The sequence below is a fragment of the Arachis ipaensis genome, chromosome B08, assembly GCF_000816755.2.
Source record: "Arachis ipaensis cultivar K30076 chromosome B08, Araip1.1, whole genome shotgun sequence".
Lineage (NCBI taxonomy): Eukaryota > Viridiplantae > Streptophyta > Magnoliopsida > Fabales > Fabaceae > Arachis > Arachis ipaensis.
The window spans coordinates 12654576-12662361 of record NC_029792.2 but is presented as its reverse complement, the minus strand read 5'-3'; positions in this window follow the sequence as shown (position 1 = coordinate 12662361).

Here is a 7786-nt window from a genome sequence, read left to right as displayed (position 1 = left end):
CATGGAGGTTCTGCATCTCCTAAGTCTTCAACTACTTCTTCTTCTTCAATAATTCCGGCTTCCTCCACTTGTTCCAGTACAAAGTCATGCTCCGTACTGTTTACTGGAGTTTCTAGTATCTCCTTCATGCTACGTTCTTCATTAGATTGTCCACATGAAGCCATGGGGGTTCCTTGAGTGTCTGAACGTCGGGAAGCTAGTTGATTTATCGCTTGCTCCAATTGACGAATGATTGCCTGAAATCGATCCACTGTTTCCTTGAAACGATCCTTTGTCTCTTGATGCACTCGACTTTCATAAATAGGATCATAGTGCTCTTGGATTGATGGATACGGAGATGGTGAATATTGAAGTGGTGGTTCTTGTGAGTAATTGGGTTGGAATTGGGGTGGTTCTATATATGGTTCATATGGCTCATAAGGTGGTTGGTATGGTGGTTGAGGGTTAAGGTCATATGGAGGTGAATGGCGGAAAGGGGCTTGTGAGTTTGGTTAGTGCTCTTGGATTGATGGATATGGAGATGGTGAATATTGAAGTGGTGGTTCTTGTGAGTAATTGGGTTGGAATTGGGGTGGTTCTATATATGGTTCATATGGCTCATAAGATGGTTGGTATGGTGGTTGACGGTTAGGGTCATATGGAGGTGAATGGCGGAAAGGGGCTTGTGAGTTTGGTGGTCCAAAGTTATGTTGAGGAAAGGGTTCAGAGGCATATGGTGGTGGTTGTTGATAGTCCATTGGAGGTGGTTGTTGCCATGAGGATTGATCAAGTCCTTGTGGCTCCTCCCATCTTTGATTGTTCCAACCTTGATGCCTGTTCTCATTGTAATTTCTTCTTCCTGCAACATTATTGTAACCAGACTCATAGCCAAAGGGGTGAGAGTTCATAGTAGTAAATAAAAATTAAAAACAAATTGAAATTAAAAGGTTATTTAAATTTTGAATTTGAAAATTAAATTTTAAAATTTGAATTTTAAATTTTTGAAATTTGAATTTTTGAAATTTGAAATTTGAAAATTTGAAATTTAAATATTGAATTTTGAAATTTGATTTTTGAAATAAGATAAGATAAGATTTTGAAAAAGATATGATTTTTGAAAAAAATATTTGAATTTTGAAATTTGATTTTTAAATTTTGAATTTTTGAATTTAATAAGGAAAGAGAAAAACAATAAAATGACACCAAACTTAAAATTTTTTTAGATCAGAACGAAGAAAACAGCTAAGAACAACTTGAAGATCAAGATGAACACCAAGAAAAAAAAATTTTGAAAAATTTTTAATAACTAAATAAAAACCAATAACCTCTTAATTTACGAAAAAGAAAAAATAAAAACAAATAAACAGGTAAAAAGCAAATATTTACAATAACCAATAATAAGGCACACGTTTGCAATTCCCCGGCAACGGCGCCATTTTGACGTTGGGATTTTTGCCAGTAAAGAATTTTATAAAAACAGTCGCGTTGTAGATATAGTCTCTAAACCAACAAAAATCCCTTCGTACAAACGTTTTGGTTGTCACAAGTAACAAACCCCTTTTAAAATTGATAACCGAGTATTTAAACCTCGGGTCATCTTCTCAAGGAATTGCAGGGATGTATGTTCTTATTATTGGTTATGAGTCTTGTAAGGTAGGGGTTTTAGAAAGTAGGGAAGCAGTATGTTGAATGATAAGAAAAATAAAATAATAATAATAAAATAAACTCTTGGAAAGGTATTAGAACTGGAGGTCCTATCCTTATCAATTGTGATGAAATTTAGATTTTAATCTCACTTTGTTAACCTCTAACTATGAAGGTAGATCAAGTGGATTAATTAGCTTAATCCTCAGGTCCTAGTCAATTCCTATGGAAAGACTAGAGTTATTGGAGCAACTCCCAATTTCAATCACTGCTTTATTGACAGCTCAAGCGTTACCAATTACTTAACCAAAGCCAAAAGGAAGAAAATATCTAAATTAAAAAGCATCAATATAAATAAAGCAAAGCAAAATTAAATCTGAAAATACCTCAAATTGCATTAACAAAAGAAATTAAATCTGGCATAGATGTTCATAAATTGAATTGGGAAAATAAATAAAAATAAAGAACCTGGGATTGAGAGCCACTCCTAAAACTAAGAGAAATCCTAAATCCTAATCCTAAGAGAGAGGAGAGAACCTCTCTCTCTAAAAACTACATCTACTCCTAAAATTGTGAATGTGAAAGCTTTTTATGAATGGATGCATTCCCCCACTTTATAGCCTCTAATCTGTCTTTTCTGGGCCACAAAATGGGTCAAAAACAGCCCAGAAATCGCCTCCAGCATATTCTGGTATGTTCAGGTCGCAGGCAAGTGACGCGGAGGCGTCGCCCACGCGGCCGCGCGGATTGAAGTTCGCAAATGCGACGCGTCCGCGTGGATCACGCGTTCGTGTCACCTAGCGTCAGGGCAACTATGGCATATTATATATCAAATCGAAGACCCAGACATTAACTTTCCAACGCAACTGGAACCGCGTCGTTTGGACTTCTGTAGCTAAAGTTATAGCTGTTTGAGTGCGAAGAGGTCAGGCTGGACAGCTTAGCAATTTCTCCAACTTATTGTATTCCTTCCACTTTTGCGTGCTTCTTTTCCCTCCTCCAAGCCATTCCTGCCGTATAATCTCTGAAAGCACTTAACACACATATCAAGGCATCTAATGGTGATAAGAGAGGATTTAATATTAGCAATATAAAAGCCAAAGAAGCATGTTTTCAATCAAAGCACATAATTAGGAAGGCAAATGTAAAACCATGCAAATAGTATGAATAAGTGGGTAAAGAGTTGATAAAAACCACTCAATTGAGCACAAGATAAACCATGAAATAGAGGTTTATCATAGCGCGAGTTTGCACTTTTCTTGGAAACGTGCGAGGGTTTAAAAGCTCATTAATACCCCTTCGCCGTTTCCTTTTTCCCTCTTTAGCCCCTTATTTTTTGAATTTTTTCAAAAAACATTCACTTTACAGTTTCCTTCTCTTAATTCTTCTCCGTCTTCTTTGCCTGTTGTTCGCAAGGCGTTTCGTTCCTCTACACCCTCTGTTTTCGCATCTCTGTGCTTCGAAAGCGGTTGTTTGGAGTGGGCTTGTTGCTGTTTTCTTCCTGATCCTACCCCTCGTGCTTTGCTTCTTCTTCCTCTTCAGGTTGGTATTTTCTTTTCTTTTATGCTTTCGTCGCCCTTTTGTACACCCTTACTGTTGCATGTAATTTTTCTCTGAGAATCTTGACTTTCTTTATCAAAAAAGGTTGTATCTTTCCTTTTGGCATTTTGTTTTCCTGATTTTCTGCAAGAAGCTTGCATCTTTGTGGTGATCTATGTTTCCTTTTGTGGTCGTTTCTCCTTGATCAAAGACCTTTGGCCTTAGCGGATTTGTTGGTTGATTGGGTCTATAGTTTCCATAAACTTTTTGTTGCTTGGGTGATAAACTGTGCGTAGAAAAGGTTGTAACTTTTGATGTTTCTTGTTGATGATGGTGGCTTTCTTACTACTTCTGTGTGTAGTGATGTTGCTAGAGGAAGTTTTGTATTTTGAGAGATGTTTTTAGGAGATAGACTGTCGATTTATTTCTTTTCGGGCTCTTGCCTTGTTACTGCCTCTAAGGGATGCCCTTGGATTTTAGTGTGAATCCCGGGGTTTCCCTTTTACTACTGTTTCTGATTCTTGGTGATCATATATTATCGTCCGAGTTGTTTTCTTATCTGCCTGAGTTGTTTGGTAGTAACCCCATTTTTCCTTTTCTTTCTGTAGGAATAGTTGACCCATGTCTTCTCGCAAGAACATTGTTGAAATGTCTACTAAGATTCCGGAAGGCATGTCTGATTGGCTGGACTCTGTTGTGTTTATGTGTGTTACAGTTGCTGATTCTGAGTATTGCGTGCGGTTTAGGAGGCACCATAGGATTTGTAGTGATAGGGATCAACAGAAGAATTATGAATTAGTGTCACCTGATCCTGAGGAGAGGGTTAGTTTTTCCTCTTTGGTTCAAGGGGGAACGTTCCTTCTTCTATGCTTACGACTATTTCTTTAGTCAATTGAATATTACCATTCCTTTTACCCCTTTTGAGACCGAGTTGTTGTGGTCCTGTAATGTAGCTCCTTCTCAACTCCACCCGAACTCTTGGTTCTTTATAAAAATCTTTCAATTGTTGTGCCAAGAACTGGATATCCGACCTACCTAAACTCTTTTTCTTTATCTTTTTGTGTTGACAAAGCCTAGGGCAGCTGAAAAGAAAGCCTCCTGGGTTTCTTTCTGACCACTCAAGGAAAAAATGTTTTCTCTATGTATGACGAGTCCTTTAGGGACTTTAAAACCTATTATTTCAAGGTTCGAACTGTTGAGGGAGCTTGGCCCTTCTTGTTGGATGAAAATAATGAGCTTACCTTCCCTTTGTGTTGGCAGAAGAATGTAAGAGTAGCTAGGTATTCCTGGGAGAGTCTTGATGAGGTCGAGCAGGCCTTTGTGAATGTGTTGGAGAAAATTTGGGGAGAGCCTCCCCATCTTGATACAAAGAAGTTTTTGGGAGATCCCTCACTTCTTCGGACTGAATTGGGTAGTCGCCGACTTTATTTGTAGCTTTTCTTTATTTGTTTGTTTGCCAATCTATCCCTTTCTTAATTGTAACTCGATTTTGCCTGTCTTCCTATTTCAGAAATGGTGAAGTCTGTAGATTCCATGAAGGCTTATCGTCGGGCTAAGAAGGCGACAGCTGCCTCCAATATCTCGGCCAAGATTGGCGGAGGGAGAGTCTTCTCAGGTTCCTCCACAGAAACCAACGTTGAGTGCTTCCGGGCCAAGGAAGGTTATTCCTACCCCTCAGGTCTGAATTATCCCTTCTGACCCAGTTCGACCATTTACTGGTGCTGTCTCTTCTCCTACTGTTGGCCCTCCTCCTAAAAAATAAAAAACTGTTGAACCTTTTGATTTGGATGCCTCAGATTTTGATGCTGTGGGGTTTGTGGATAATCAGATTGCCCCCTTTGGTTGACTTCCAATGGATGATGTGTCCATCCTACATCACTTGAATTTTATTACCAATAACAGTATCCGGATGGCCCATATGGGAGCGGCTTTGTTTCCTACTGTCCAAGGTTCCCCAGTTCATGCAACGAAAGCTTTCCTGGAGGATGCTAAGTCGGAATTTGATAGGGTCAAAGGTTTGAAGGATGAGTTGGACGCCAGGGTGATCAAGCTGGAGTTAGACTTGGAGAAGGAGAAGTCGCATGCTATTAGGGCTGAGGCGGCTGCAAATTTGGCGGAGGAGATGGTGAAAAAGCACAAGGAGAGTTATACCCGCACTTATGCCGAGGTGTTGGAGTTGAGGGGGAGGCTTGAAACTGCCCAAATGGATTATGCCGACCTCCAGAGTCATCTGGTAGATAATGTGACGGGTGCTTATGACAATTTGAGGGCCCAGGTCCGAGTTCTTGCTCCTGAACTCGACCTGACTCTCTTTAGCTTAGATAATGTAGTGGAGGATGGCAGAATTGTGCCTGCTCCAGATGATGAAGATGATGGGCCCCTTCCTGCACCGCCAGCCAAAGCTTCTACGGCCACAACTTCTTCAAATCCTTCTGCTAAGGTCGACCATTCCCAACCTAATCCGGATTGTGAGATTCTTAATCGTGAGGATGGAACCGTGGACGCTGTCCCTGTGAATATCATTCCTCTTCCTTCTGCCACTGACGCTGCTACTGGGGAAACTTTGCACCCCTTATGATTTATGTGTTTTTATCTCCACAGCCCGACTTGTGGGCTTTTGAACTCTATTTTTTGTAACTTTGTTTATGACTTGGTTCTCTTTGACTGTTAGTTGCTTCTATGAAACTTAGTAGAAAAAACAAAATGCTTTTGAACTCTTGAGGCCCTCTTTCAGGTCGCCTTCTGAGTTTTTTTAATGATTGCCTTATTTCTTTTGATACGTTGGTCGTTTCTTTGCAAATTTTGTAGATCTTTATAGAGTGTTGGTACTCTGCCACCCGACCTCTTTTAGATAATTGTTTTGTCTGTCTTTTGGTTGGGCGAGATGACACTTGGGGCTAACCTGTTCGACAACTTTTTAGTGTTCTGGTAGAACCCTTTTAGTTGGTCTTTGAACAATTTTGATAGCTTTGTTGTGGAGCCGTGGCTCTTCGGGGAAAGCCACGTATGCTTTGGATGGTCGACTTTGTTGGTTTGAGATACCGCTTTCATTGGTCGACTTCTCTTTGCCGGCTCTTCTTGAGTTATTTTTAATAATCCATTAGGCCTCTTTCTATGGATTTACTTTTTATAACTTTTTCGCTTCGCTTGGTTCAGTCCGACTTCTTTTTGTCGAACCCTCTTAAGTTATTTTTAGTAATCCATTTTTAGTAAGACCTCGTCAGGCTACTTTTTATGGATTACTTTTTATAACTTTTTTGATTGGATTGATCCGACTTCTTCTTGTCAAATCCACTTAAGTTATTTTTAGTAATCCATTTTTAGTAAGACCTCGTCAGGCCACTTTTTATAGATTTACTTTTTATAACTTTGTCGCTTCGCTCGGTTCAGTCCGACTTCTTCTTGTCGAACCCTCTTAAGTTATTTTTAGTAATCCATTTTTAGTAAGACCTCGTCAGGCCACTTTTTATGGATTACTTTTTATAACTTTTTTGATTGAATTGATCCGACTTCTTCTTGTCGAATCCACTTAAGTTATTTTTAGTAATCCATTTTTAGTAAGACCTCGTCAGGACACTTTTTATGGATTTACTTTTATAACTTTTTGCGTTGATCGCCTTGCCCGACTTCTGTGTCAGTACTTCTTAAGTTATTTTTAGCAGTCCATTTTTAGCCAGGCCTCGTCAGGCGGCTTTTTATGGATTACTTTTTATAACTTCTTGCATTAATCTATTTTTGTTACTTTTACCTTGCCGACTTCTTTGTGATCGGGTGACGAGTTTGGTTCTCATCTTGCCGACCTTGTCATATTCGGGTGGTGAGTTCTTGCACTCAGATTAATACGTCTTGGTAGATAACCTTTTTATGGAATCTTCTCAGGTTACATGCATGCCATGACCTTAGTAGCTTTCGCCCTTCCAGATCGGACACCTTGTAGTAACCTTTTCTCAGTACCTCTACAACTTGGTAAGGTCCTTTCCAGTTAGCTGCGAGCTTCCCTTCTCTTGATCAACCTGCTCCGATGTCATTTCGGATTAAGATGAGATCATTGTTGGCGAAGCTTCGCTGGACTACTCTCTAGTTATACCTTGAAGCCATTCGACGCTTTATCGCTTCCTCTCTAATCCGAACTCTTTCTCGGATTCCTAGAAGTAGGTCGAGCTCTTCCCTTTGATTTTGTGAGTTGGTATCTTCATTGTAGAGGATTACCCTGGGGGATCCTTCCTCTATCTCTACTGGGATCATTGCCTCCATTCCGTAAGTAAGTCGGAGGGTGATTCTCCTTTGGTGGAGTGTGGAGTTGTCCAATATGCCCATAGGACTTGTGGGAGCTCTTCGGCCCAAGCTCCCTTTGCACCCTGTAGTCTTCATTTTAACCCGGCTAGTATGACTTTGTTGGTAGCTTCTGCATGTCCATTAGCTTGTGGGTGTTCTACGGATGTGAATTGGTGCTTTATTTTTAAGTCGGCTACCAAGTTTCTAACATCTGTATCAGTAAATTGAGTGCCATTATCTCCGGTGATGGAGTAAGGAACTCCAAACCTTGTAATAATGTTTCTGTATATAAATTTCTGACTTCTTTGGGCGGTGGCATTGGCTAGGGGCTCTGCCTCGATCCATTTTG